This window comes from Aulonocara stuartgranti, assembly GCF_965226115.1.
Source record: "Aulonocara stuartgranti genome assembly, chromosome: 1".
NCBI classification, from domain to species: Eukaryota; Metazoa; Chordata; class Actinopteri; order Cichliformes; family Cichlidae; genus Aulonocara; species Aulonocara stuartgranti.
This window is the reverse complement of record NC_138939.1, coordinates 11,389,109-11,401,823: the sequence shown is the minus strand read 5'-3', so window position 1 is coordinate 11,401,823 and position 12,715 is coordinate 11,389,109. Positions and strand designations below refer to the sequence as shown.

The 12,715-nt window shown below is 37.1% G+C and overlaps 1 protein-coding gene across 4 annotated transcripts in view; it reads right to left on the bottom strand.

Annotated features, from left to right (window-relative positions):
* The window catches only part of loxl1 (lysyl oxidase-like 1), a 301,527-nt gene that overhangs the window by 184,849 nt on the left and 103,963 nt on the right, over positions 1–12,715 (bottom strand). The gene's annotated exons all lie outside the window — the stretch shown is intronic.

The window sequence follows — 12,715 nt, the reverse complement described above, 5'->3', positions numbered from 1 at the left end:
ATTCAGATCTGGCCTTTGGAACTATCTTGGTTTTCATGTGAAGCATGACCCTGATGGTAAGTGTGTCATGGACAAAAGTAAAACAGTATTTCGGATGTGCCACGCAATGCTCAATTGGTGGGAACTAGTGCATTAGCACAGTTAGCTTGTTAACGTGTTGACGCCGTCCAGCCCCACGCACGGGGCGATCCGCGGTAACTCGTTAACGGAGATTTGCCGCGTTATGGCGTTAATGTCATTTTAACGAGATTAACGCTGACAGCACTAGTGGGAACACAACGAATATGACTGCACATTTACGCTGACATCATCTTAGTGCAAAGACAAGTGAAAGCAGACAAAAACAAAAAGCACGCATGCTACAAACTTTACCCGAGTCATTTAGACAGCCGTTAGCACATGATTGTCCTTATGGGGACCTGATATGTTTAATATGCTGCTGAGAATATAGCCCAGAAGAAGCGGATAGTATAGCTTTTATTTTGGAAAGAGCCATTTCTCTGTAATAAATTCTCTTTTCCAAAGATGAGTGATTTCTCGATCAGATGGATTTTTTAAAATTATTATTATTTTGTTGTTTCAGCAACATTAAATTTAAAACTGTACTTTCAAGTTAAAAATCTATATTTATAATTTTAATAAATGACAAATTAAAAAGGCATGAACATTTTTTTGTATCGAAAAAACATCAAACCGTGACACCAAAGTATCGAACCGAACCGAACCGTGGATTTTGTGTATCGTTGCACCCCTAATAATTACCACACTTTACTCTCACTGGCCTTTGTCTCCATCAGTGAGCACAGGAAAACAGATGACAGATCTGTGTTTTCTCTGCTGATTGGTAAGGGTCCGTGAAGCGGAGAGCTCAATGCAGTCTCACTGATTACTATGGATTGGCTAACAGCCGGGGCTACCTAAGGTTGATTTGTTTCATCTTTGTGCCATTGATATCCTGCCACAAGAGCAAACTATTTCTATTGTATCTCCCTCTTTTTTTTTCTTTACCTGCAATCTCCTTCCATTGCACACACCATTTTCTATTTGTGGCAATTAGTCACATCAAGCATCTTCTAGTGATTGACAAAGAGATGGGATGGTAATTTTGCATCTCAGTTTCTGGTCAAACTAGTAGAAAGTTTTTTTGTCAATGAGTAGAGGATTATGGTCTCCAACCAATATTTAAAACACTTGGATATCAAAGTCAGGCTAAGAACACAACACTCCTGACGAACAGTTTGCACATAGTTACATGGCTCAGTTTTCTACATATATAGGGGAATGCTGCTCTTATGCACACAGAAGTACCAGTAGCAATAGGCTGCAGGATCTATAGTGCCATGGTCAACCAAAAACCAATACCACCATCTGAAGGATGGCCAAACAAAGCCATGTTAACCATCAAGTACCATCTGATTGGAATCAGGGAATGATTAATGAATAGCCATTCAGGAGTAATAGATAAGATACACCTTCACAGGTGATGAAGGACAGGGCCTGTGGCCATGAGGGAGGATCTGGGTGATTCTTGGGACGAAACAGTGCCTTCAGATGACTTGGCACACTGTAATTAAAGTTAATGAGAGTCACTTTTGCATACACCATGCCATTATGATTTATCAGGATGATATATATGTAATAAAAAACAATGGAAGGTCAAAGGAGCCCAATTATTATTCTAGGTCAAAGAGACGATAACTATATGGCCTTGATCAAGTAAAGATACCCAATAAATTCTAGAGTTTGTACTAGACTATGGGTAGGAAACACTATATTAATGTGCACCCTAGAAACAAACTTGACAGGAAATCAAATTACATATTGCCGCTATCACTCTTAATTTTGGGTGGCAAATTGTCCTTTTATCATCTGCGATATGGAAAAAAGTAAAATTACTTGTCTAATGCAACAGTTATTTTTACAGGATGGAGTTACAACATTGCGTCAGTTAACTGAGGTTTGTGGGCATTTGTTTACAGTATGTACCGGTCCCTTTAGATCCCACCACGGCATTTCAATTTGGTTGAGGTCTGGACTTTTAATGGGCCACTGCAACACCTTGATTCTCTTTTTTTTTTTTTTAACCATTCTGTTGTAGATTTTGTGCTGTGCTCATCTTCCTGTTGCACAATCCAATTTGACTAAGTTGTAGTTGTGGGACAGATGGCCTCATGTTTCATTCTAGAATACTTTGCTATACAGAGGAGTTCATGGTCAACCCACTGATTGCAAGGCACCCAAGGCCCTGTGGCTGAAAAACAAGCCCAAATGATCATCTCCCCTCCACCTACTGACAGTTGAAATGAGGTATGTTTGCTAATCTGTTGTGGTTTGGTTTTTGAAAGAGAGGTGCAGCCAAACATCTCTTGCACGTCCACAGGACATTGAGGACATTTTGTTCTCACCACCATGGGTATGTTAGCAAATCTGAATTGTTGGAACCAATAACCTGTGGAATTTCCATACAATTTGCTAACTATCCGCATGCTGGCCTTACCCAATTTCTCTATATAAGGAAATGCATACATGCATACCTCCTGGTAAAGCTGAGAAACTGGTGATGATGTTGTAAGAAAGAAGACTGCACATCTAAGGCAAGTAATAAGGAGACAGTCTGGCGGTAGAAAATTCAATAATATTGTCTGAGGTCCAAGGAGGAAGTCAGAAGAGGCACAAGTTTCCAAAGTATCTCCACAGGAATGGAAACAAAACAAAATGAATAAATAGAAACTTTCAGACTAAAAATAACAGGAGTTCTGAATATCATTTCCCCTTAGACACTCAATCTCAAGTTTTAAAAAATTGAATCAAAGATGATATGAAAAACACTAACAGACTAAAAGAAAAAGAAGAATATAGGTAAAGGACAAGGGTCATGTAGTCTGTTATCTCTGTTAGCTCCACATGAGAAACTACATGCAATTAAAAAAAAGAAAAGAAAAATGAAAAAAAAAAATCCAGATTCTCAAGCATCAATGCGATGAAGCCAAAAAATTATACCATAGATAACAACATCTAGCAATGACAGTCATTTTTACATGTAAGATACAATGAAATGAGATATGGAATAACAGAATATGTTTAAACTGACTGAGGCTGCAATGTAAATGCTGCACACTAGTCAAGCAAGATAAAGAGATGGTAAAGAGAGAGCTTATCGTTAAAGAGAAGTGTTTGATGTTCCACCAGATAAGCTTCAGGAAGTTGCTGGGGAGAGGGTCATTTGGGCTTCTGGGCTTATGCTGCTGCCCTCACAACCTGGTCCCGGATAAGCGGATAAAAATGGACAGAGGGAGGTTAAAGCCTACTCCTTTCCGTTTAGTATTTTGTTTTCCCTACGTGCATTTTTTATTGTAATTCTGAGCATTTCGCGTGTTATGATTCCTTGCAAAACTGTAAATGATGACCAAAAAGCAAAATTAAGCATAATTATGCAAAAATATTTAAAAACACATTTTTCTGTGAAACACTCGTGCAGACAATTTACGCATAGAGTTGTCCATACCCACCGTTAGTAATTCCTAAAGTTTTGTGGTTTGTTCAAATGCAACTTTGAAAACTGAAGTTATCGTTCAGTTTTCCAGAGAAAAGGCTTTTTCCCCACCTGAATAGTCCAGACAATTAAACTGCTTTTATAACAGACACACATATTTTAAATGTGTTTAGTCAGTTATTAAAGACTAAATCAAGTGCATTTAATTAACAGTATCTGGCAGCTACTTAACCTCCTAATTCCTATCCGGTTGTTCAGTCTGACGTCACTAGCCGTGTCTGGGTCTAAACTCCGCTGCAGGTCCATATATCAAACGATCACTATGGCATTACTGAGAGTTGAAAAACTGTCTAAAGTCTTTCATCTTTAATAAAATGATCAGCGTTCTGCTCTACCAGGTGTAACAATTGAGTTTAACATCCAGGCATCCATGAAAATGGAATTTATGACATTTAACAGAGTTAGAAGTAGCAGGAAGTTAGCTCGCTAGCTTCTATCTAAATACAATATAGCATGTCCTGACTGCAGGGTTTTGGAAACAAATTAAAACGTACAGCTCTGCTATCACTTCCAACATAAATGAAGACAGAAAACTAAACAGCAGTGACGTTTGTAGGGTTACTGAAGTTGGGCTAGCTGGTGTATAATGATGTGCTACGTGACCGCTAGCGACACAGCTATGTTAGCATAATATAAACAAGCTAACTTTTTTTCCACTCGATAAAAGTTAACATGAGTGTTCTCGGTGGTCAGGAACAAATGTAATCGCATGGCAGGATGCTGTAAAAGGACCAAACTTCAGCCAGGAGAACAACTGAGATAATCCATCCATAATACGAGGTTAGTCATTCATATACTGCTGCATGGGCTGGGCTGTAGTTACATCCTAAGGTTTTAAAAACTGAGCTTAAATAAATGATTAGCGGTAATAAAAGCCGAGGGAGGTCAACAGTGATCACTGACTGTTTTAGGAGCTTTTTGAGATCAAATAGAAGAAAATACATAACATTAAACATGTTAACAACACAAAAGCCATATTAAACGCAGACTACTTTAGACCCGGAAGTAGGATTCGTCGCGTCATCACTGAACAACCGGATTGAAGCTTAAAGGGTGTATTTAGTTTTCCTGTTACTGCACAGAGTCAAAAGCCAACGAAAAATGATCATTCCTACAACTGCTCCACCTGGGGAAAGAGAAATACCAAACAGATGGATATAATTTCATTATGTAATGCACTTGATAATAATTGATCAGCACACCCAGGCTAAAGACAGAAAGTTACCATTTTCATCACATTACCTGACTGATAATTGGAATATCTTCCAATGTGAATTTAAAATGTGGCATGACTGAGCAAGGCAGGAGTGCAGAATCATTGCGGAGGCAATTTTTTGAAAGCCAGTTGAAAGAAGAAAAAAAAAAGACAGAGAGAAATGATTGTGGCTGAAAAACTAAGAGCCCTCAAATTGAACCACCATAGAAATATAACCTTGTTGCATACTGCATTAAATTGCACACAAATGATGTGTGTAATGACATGCTCAGCTGAGCGAGGAATACATCAAGAGACAATTGAATTGGTCCAGAAAAATATATAATTACAGGAAACATTACTGACACACTGCGGGAATGGGAGATGCATGTTACAGGGAACCCCCATGAACACAAAACAGATATTACCAAGTTCTTACTAAACTACGGGAAGGAAAGAATAATTTAGAGAAATCCATTGTTAATTGAGTGTCAGTCTGAAATACTACCTAAGTGCAGGTCTGTGCATATAGATCTAATTCTGACAGCGCATGGAAGTCAAGTAAAAGCAGCAGCAGCCTTTTCTAGACAGCTCTGGTTTGGCAGTCTGTCAGCATTTCCATGAGATCTTACAGGTAAAGGCCAAGAAGGCAGGGAATTGCTGACAGTTTAGCACTGCAAGACCAACAAATAAGAGTCAAATGATGATAAGACAGGTGCAATGTATACGGCAAGTCCCCAAGTGCCCCTTATTTCACCTTACAAAGGGCTTTCCCAGTCTCTCATATTTAGTACTTTCTCCACAGTCCACACCCTATACTCTCTCTCCTTCTCTCTCACACTAACACACGCAATTACGTCCCTCTGTTCATTCTCTCCGCTATCCTCCACTCCTCTGGCTGTAATGAGCTCTCCGCTCTAGCCCAGGAGGCTCTAACTGAGGTCTTCATCAAAAACGCAGATATTTTAAAGGTGGCAAGGACAGGTAAGAGTCATTCTTTTGCTGTTCCATTGTGGAGCAGAAGGGAGGGGGAGAAAGCTACAGTTCAGCTGTGCTACACGACCATGTACCATAGACTGATTCCTGCATTCTGTTTGCAAAAATGAGAGTGGACCTTGTAAAAAGGCTCTGATTGCAATAATTACAACTGTACTTAATGAGAAGAATCTTTTAGCATTTTAACAGCTTCCCCTTTACTCAAACTATAAAGTGGGTCACCAGACAGAGAGAAGTGCCTGCATGTTGTGTTACGCTGCTGTGCATTTCCAATACATTATAGCAGTGATCACTCTGAAATGACTGCAATTAGTCAAATGTCAGGCTTGGTTTGTCAGTGAGCCACCATGAGTGCACAAAGTAGCTCAGAGGTATGTCAAAAGATTAATAGCTGAGGGATTTTATTAAATAAGGTGCTAGAAGGAAACTGAAGGAATAAACAAAATTAATTACAACTTCAGTGCTTTCGTGTAAGTTTAGTCCATAATTAAGCACACAGATTTTTTTTTTTTGATTTTTTTTTAGGCTTAGCCAATTATTTTGTTGGCCTGCCATACTTTACAGTCATAACTCATTAAAGCTCATTACTACTCTTATAATACCATGCAATTATTGTTATATTTACTGGACAAAAAAATTAGTTACTGTTAGATTACAAAGGTGAATAAAACACACAAAACAGTAAAAATGTTTTTACCAACGTTTCTTGAGCTGTAAAATTGGATGGGTCTTAGCATTCATCGGGCTACTTCTATCAGCAAGTCACATCATCAGATTGCTGATTTAGCCAGTCCTAATGTTTTTGCTATAGCTCTGATAAGTTTCATTTTAATTGATAACCACTTGCAATCATTTGCATTAGCATGTTTTTTGGATGTCATATTCAGAATTCCAGTTCATCCTGCTACTTCTATCAGTAAGTTACATTATCAATAAACACCACTGAGCCGGTTCCAGTGGCAGCAATACATGCCATAACATTGCCTCCCCCATGTTTAATGACGAGGTTTTATGTTATGAGGTTGTACTTCAGATCACAAACTGTTCCAAACTCTAACCCTTTCAGTTTCTTCATACTTTTCTATCCATATCATTTGGGTACAAGTTGATCTTGGTTTCATCTGTACAAAGATCCCCTCTTAGCAAAGTCTAATCTGCCCTTCCTGTTCTCGAGTCTAATCAGTGGTTTGCAACTTGTAAACCCTTTGCACTTACATAAATGAAGGCTTCTCTTGATTGCAGACTGTGACAATGAAACGCGTATCTTCTTGATAATTTTTTTTGTCTTGACTAGATTTCGAGAAGGATTTTTCTTGACCAAGGACAGAATTCTGCAATCCATTTTAGCTGTCTCCTGCGCTCTTTCGGGTATGTTGTTGTTAATAAGCTGACGAGTGCATTCCCTCTCTTAACTGATTTAACCAATCCTAATGTTTTTGCTATAGCTCTGATAGGTTTCATTTTAATTTTAGACCAGTGACAACCACTTGCGATCACTTGCATTAGCATCTTTTTTGGATGTCATTTTCAGAATTCCAGTCAACAGCTACCATGTGCAAGTTCAAAACTTAGAATGAACTCTGAATTATAATAGAATATGATTCACCTGGCCATAAAATTGCTTGTCAGTCAAATGTCCTATTATTTTTGAGCCTTGTAAAATGGCTCCAATTCCAAAGCAGTTAATGCAAATCTTTAGTTAAACCTGCTGAATTAAAGAGCAAAGTCTGCATTTCAATCAAACCTGATTGTATGATTGCTAATGTACAGAGTCAAAATCAATACAAAAATTTGTTATGTTGAAAATACATCTGGCCCTCTTTATAGATACTAATTTGAAATTATTAAATAATTTAAATTTTATACATTTAAAAAAAAATGTTAAATAAAGCGGAATAAGTGATGTAGCACAACTGGTGACCTGCCAAGCTGCATTATAAACAAAGATCTACTGCTTTTCTATTAAAATTGATCCTAAGGAAGCAATAGGCTTGTAATGCAACTTGGATAAAAATCAATCAGTCGGAAGTTTGAAGTTATGGCATCTTGGCCTTGTCCAGCTGGCCAATCAATGTTCTCTTTTGCTTGTGTCCTCAGTGCATCACCATGGACTATAAAGCCTAGAAGGCCAGCTGTAAAGTAGCTGTGTGGGCCCTTTTCTGGCCTGGTGTTTGGCAATCTGGCAAGAGTTTCTGGCATCCTTGCAGTCAAACCAGGACATTAAGAGCATGTAAAATGTAAATCTTGCAGCTGACAGACTTATCTCTGCTGTCTCCAGACTGAATTTACCACCTTGCACAGAGCTATAAAAAGCTAGCTGTATCAACATCTTATTCCCAAGGGAAATGTACGAATTATGAATACCTTTTTGCATACGCTAGTAGTGGGTGCTCTGTAAGTTTGAGCACTATCTATATTTTTCATACATTCATATCTAAATGACATTTCACCAGGGTATATAGTGGCAATAAATAAATAAATAAATAAGAGTAAAGAGAAAAAGTAAAAGCTAAGATACTGATTGGTTTTATGCACTGCTCAGCTGATATTAGTTCACGTATGTTCACTCGTTGCTATAGATGAACAAGATAAAGCCTTATTTGATGATCCCTTGGCTAGTATAGCCTAATTTGTGTTCCAGCTTCATCCAAGGTGGTTTAACATTAATTGAAGAATCTGATTTACAGAGTCTCCTGATCTGAAATGTGTTGTTATTATGCAATTCCTGCTGAGTATCGCAACTTTTGTAGCACAAATCCTGACATAATAAGCATCCTGAGACTACTGAAGGAACTACTACACTTCCTACTGCAATACATAGGGCATAAGTGGCCTGGCCAGATATGATATGCAAATGCTGGTGCTAACAAATAGTTTTACATTGACCCTAATTTACTCCAAAACCGGTTCAGAGGTCTTTTTTTCTGTTCCATGAGTCCTGTTATCTTGTCCATACCATTCACAGTTGAATACGTGCATTGCACTATAATAAATCACTTCAATACAGCTCCTTAGCTAATCAGTTTCAACTATAAGCTTAATTAACTAAATAGTCAGTTATGCAGTAATAACTGTCAAAGATTTCTACCCCCAATACTACAGCTCAGCAAGTGTGCATAAGAAAAGTCTTCCATGAAGACAAAAGTTCTAGTCTGAATGGTAATGTTGCCTCTGTACATGACTACACTGGATTTTAAACAGTCAATATGTGATGAAACAGCATTTAAAAGTCAATGTGGTGGCGTACAGTCTGTAGATGTCCAAATACTTATGGACCTTATTATACTGTTTCATTGATAGCTGAAAACTTCCAAATAGCAAACAGCTATCAAATGAGTTTTGCTCTTGTGTGGAGAGTTTAATCAACACCTGTACCAGATCAATGTTATGTTGTCTTAATATGCACAGGATGGAATAGAAGCGCTGTTTAACTGGTAATTCACTCCACACTGAATTATCGTCAAGCAAACATTAAACTGTATACTATATATAGCTATAACTTATGGTGTCATCATAATAGGCACAGGAAGACATACTCCTGAACAAGAAATTTAAGGCGCATCCAGCTACAGCTCATTTTCATACAAACAAAAACTGAACCAATAACAATGGAGAACTAGATCAAAATCGAACTCAGCTATGCCACCGAGTGCATAATATCTTTCCTCATACAAAGCAGATTACAGCCACTAAACTTTACATGCTAAATATGTAGCTATTCTGGGAAACAACACTGACCAAAATTTGTACTTTTTATGTTACATGACTTTTAAAAGCAACAACTTTCATTAATTACAGGATTTATATGACAGCCGATTGTGTTGATAATGTTGCACCACATCATGTTTGTCACAGCCATTGGCCTATTAGTATTGCAATTAAAAACACAATGCTCCAGGCACTGTATGAGAAACTGTCAAATAATGAATGTGGTAGCTGCTAACTTTTAATGAGGGGCAGACAAATTATTCACAGTATGATACACACACAACACTCATCTTGATTTTGTTTCTTACACACATACTGGCATACTTCAGTGTTAACGCGGTTAGCCAATACAGACCTTGAACATCTAGATACTCTACTCGTTATCAATTTATTTGATAGAAATCTTTAGGGGAAAATATATTCCCACTGCTCTGACTTGTAGTAAAAGTTTTGAAAAAGAGCAGTGAAAGCTGAACTCTTTTTTTTTTCTTTGCTAGCAGCTGTTTTAGACATTTCAAAACAAACAAATAAACAAAAAATAAAACAAACTGCTTGAAAAACTCCAAAGAAGTTTTTAAAGTAGTTTTAAAAAGGTGTCAAGTATTGTACCTTCATACTTTTTTCACCTGTTCAGCTGATATTGATCTTCTTATTTCCACTACAGATTCCATTATAGATTATGGTAGGCTGGATAATTCTTTACCATACGGTAAGAACATTTCCCACAGTTTTGTTACAATTAGCATTATAGTGGGTAGAATTACATTAATTTAGTGCAACACTTAACTGTCACACTAACCTTTAAGCCACAAATAAGGTGTAAATAACATGAACTCATCCAGACTGACAGGTAACTCACTAACTGGGCTCTTGGTGATCAGAGCATCTTAAGGAAACATATGTAGCTTATTTCTTTACAATTCTTTTAGTTGAATTTATAAATTGATAAAGTACACAGAGGTTACACCATACAATATGGTCTTGTGTACATATGTGTGTGTTTAACCTCCTAGGACCTGGCGTCCACATATGTGGACATCACATTCTGGGTTATTTAGACCACAATACTCAATTTTGCTCTACAAGGGCCTGATATCCACTTACAAGGACATTATAATGCTACTGTTCTATCGCAATTTCAAATGAATATCCTTATATGTTGCTCTCATTTCTCTTAGAAACAAAAAAATCAGGCAAAAAAAAAAAATCTGGTAATTCTTTGTTTTTACATTCATCGGGCCCTAATGTGCCCAATAATCAAAGAGAAATTAAAAATGCATGCCGTGGAAGAGTTTGGGTCTTAGGAGGTTAAATAACCTTTTTAGGCTATATCATTCAAACAGTATAAATAACTGAGAACCCTAGTAGCCTCAAGTTCAAACACTATTTAGGTCTTAAAGCATTTTAAACTAGAAAGTGCATTTTCTGAAGAAACTGCAGTGTGAATGCTTGAATCTGAATGTATGCACTGAAATGAATTAATTGCTGAATTTTGAGTTAAAAATATTGAATGAGATTAAAAAACAAACAAAAAAAACCCCGAATTTAACCTGAAAACAAAGGTGCTGAACTGCTAAAAGCTGAAGGTTACACAGAAGAAGGAGTTGGAAAAAAACTGAAAATGTTTTAAATGTAAATTAGAAAACCCTAAGAAATGAGAAAAGAACATTTAGAGTCAGAAAACATCTGAATGAATATTAAAAGGTCATATTCTTTGAATCACTGAATGACTCAAATGTGATCCCTCCACTTTGATCCACACAGTTTAAAAAGTTTAAATGCCTGAGCTTTGAAAGATACGGTGTTGGAAAGAGAACAATAATGGCGACAATTTGAGGGTAAAATGATGGCTGTAACACTGTGGACACAGCAGCAGTTGAAAGAGAAGAGCTTAAGATGAATCTTGGCACAGTGGCAGGCAGAGCTCGTTAAGCAGGCAGGTGTGAGCCTGGTTGCTATAGTGACCGCACCCAATGGCTCCATACACACGTACACAGACATGCGCCTCACTTTTGCTGCTTAAAATGAACAGAAAAGTCAGGCCGAAACAAATCGTTCCCAAATGAAAAGTAAAAGTCGTATTGACAAAATTCTTTCACCGTGAGCGACAGCAGCTTCTAGTCTACTGAATTCTCAGTTTTCATGCCTGTGGAGTTCATTATATGGACGTGGTGACAGTGGAAAGACACCATGCTCTTCTGATTTTCAAACGAACCTTCTGAGCCATTTTAACATTAGAGTCTATGGAAGAGTTGGAGGGAGGAGGCTGTGCATTGGTGACATTTATGAAAGAACCATAACACCTAGGACAATAGTAAACACATTGGATGAAAGAGGACAACGATGGCTACGTTTTGAGGGTAAAATCATACCTGTAGAGCAAACGCTGCGGACACAGCAGCAGTTTTAAAAAAGATTTTAAGATTAATTTTTTTGCTCCTCTCACTCTAGCAGTTGAGCTGCCTCACTCTAGCCCCAACATTCCGTCCCATACACACCCATTATAAACTCTGAAACGGGTGAAAAAACATCATGAAACTTAAACTGGAACTGAAGAAAAAGTATAATAGATATTGAAAAGATAAATACAAGTTGAATAGTTGAATGTCTTGTCTTCGTTTTAAAGTTTGAATGGTGGCTCTATGTCAACGTATGTTGAAGTAGTAAGAGTTTAAAAATGAGTAAGTTGAATGAGAATTTGAAGGGTCTCCCCATTGAAATACATGGGAAATTTTTGTTGAATAAAGTTGAATAAAATTAAAAATATAAATGTTAAAAATGAGAAAAATAGAAGCAATGTTGTCCAAAATAATAGGAATCTAACGATGTTTGAATGGTTTTTCTAAGTTGAACGGTTTTGAAGGAGTAGGCTTTCAAAAAACGTACGGAATACAGAACTAGAAAGTGCATTTTCTGAAGAAACTGCAGTGTGAATGCTTGAATCTGAATGTATGCATTGAAATGAAATAATTACTGAATTTAAGTTAAAAATTTTGAATGAGATAAAAAAAAAAACCCGAATTTAACCTGAAAACAAAGGTGCTGAACTGCTAAAAGCTGAAGGTTACACAGAAGAAGAAGTTGGAAAAAAGCTGAAAATGTTTTAATTGTAAATTAGAAAAACCTAAGAAATGAGAAAAGAACATTTAGAGTCAGAAAACATCTGAAAGAATATTAAAAGGTCATATTCTTTGAATCACTGAATGACTCAAATGTGATCCCTCCACTTTGATCCACACAGTTTAAAAAGTTTAAATGCCTGA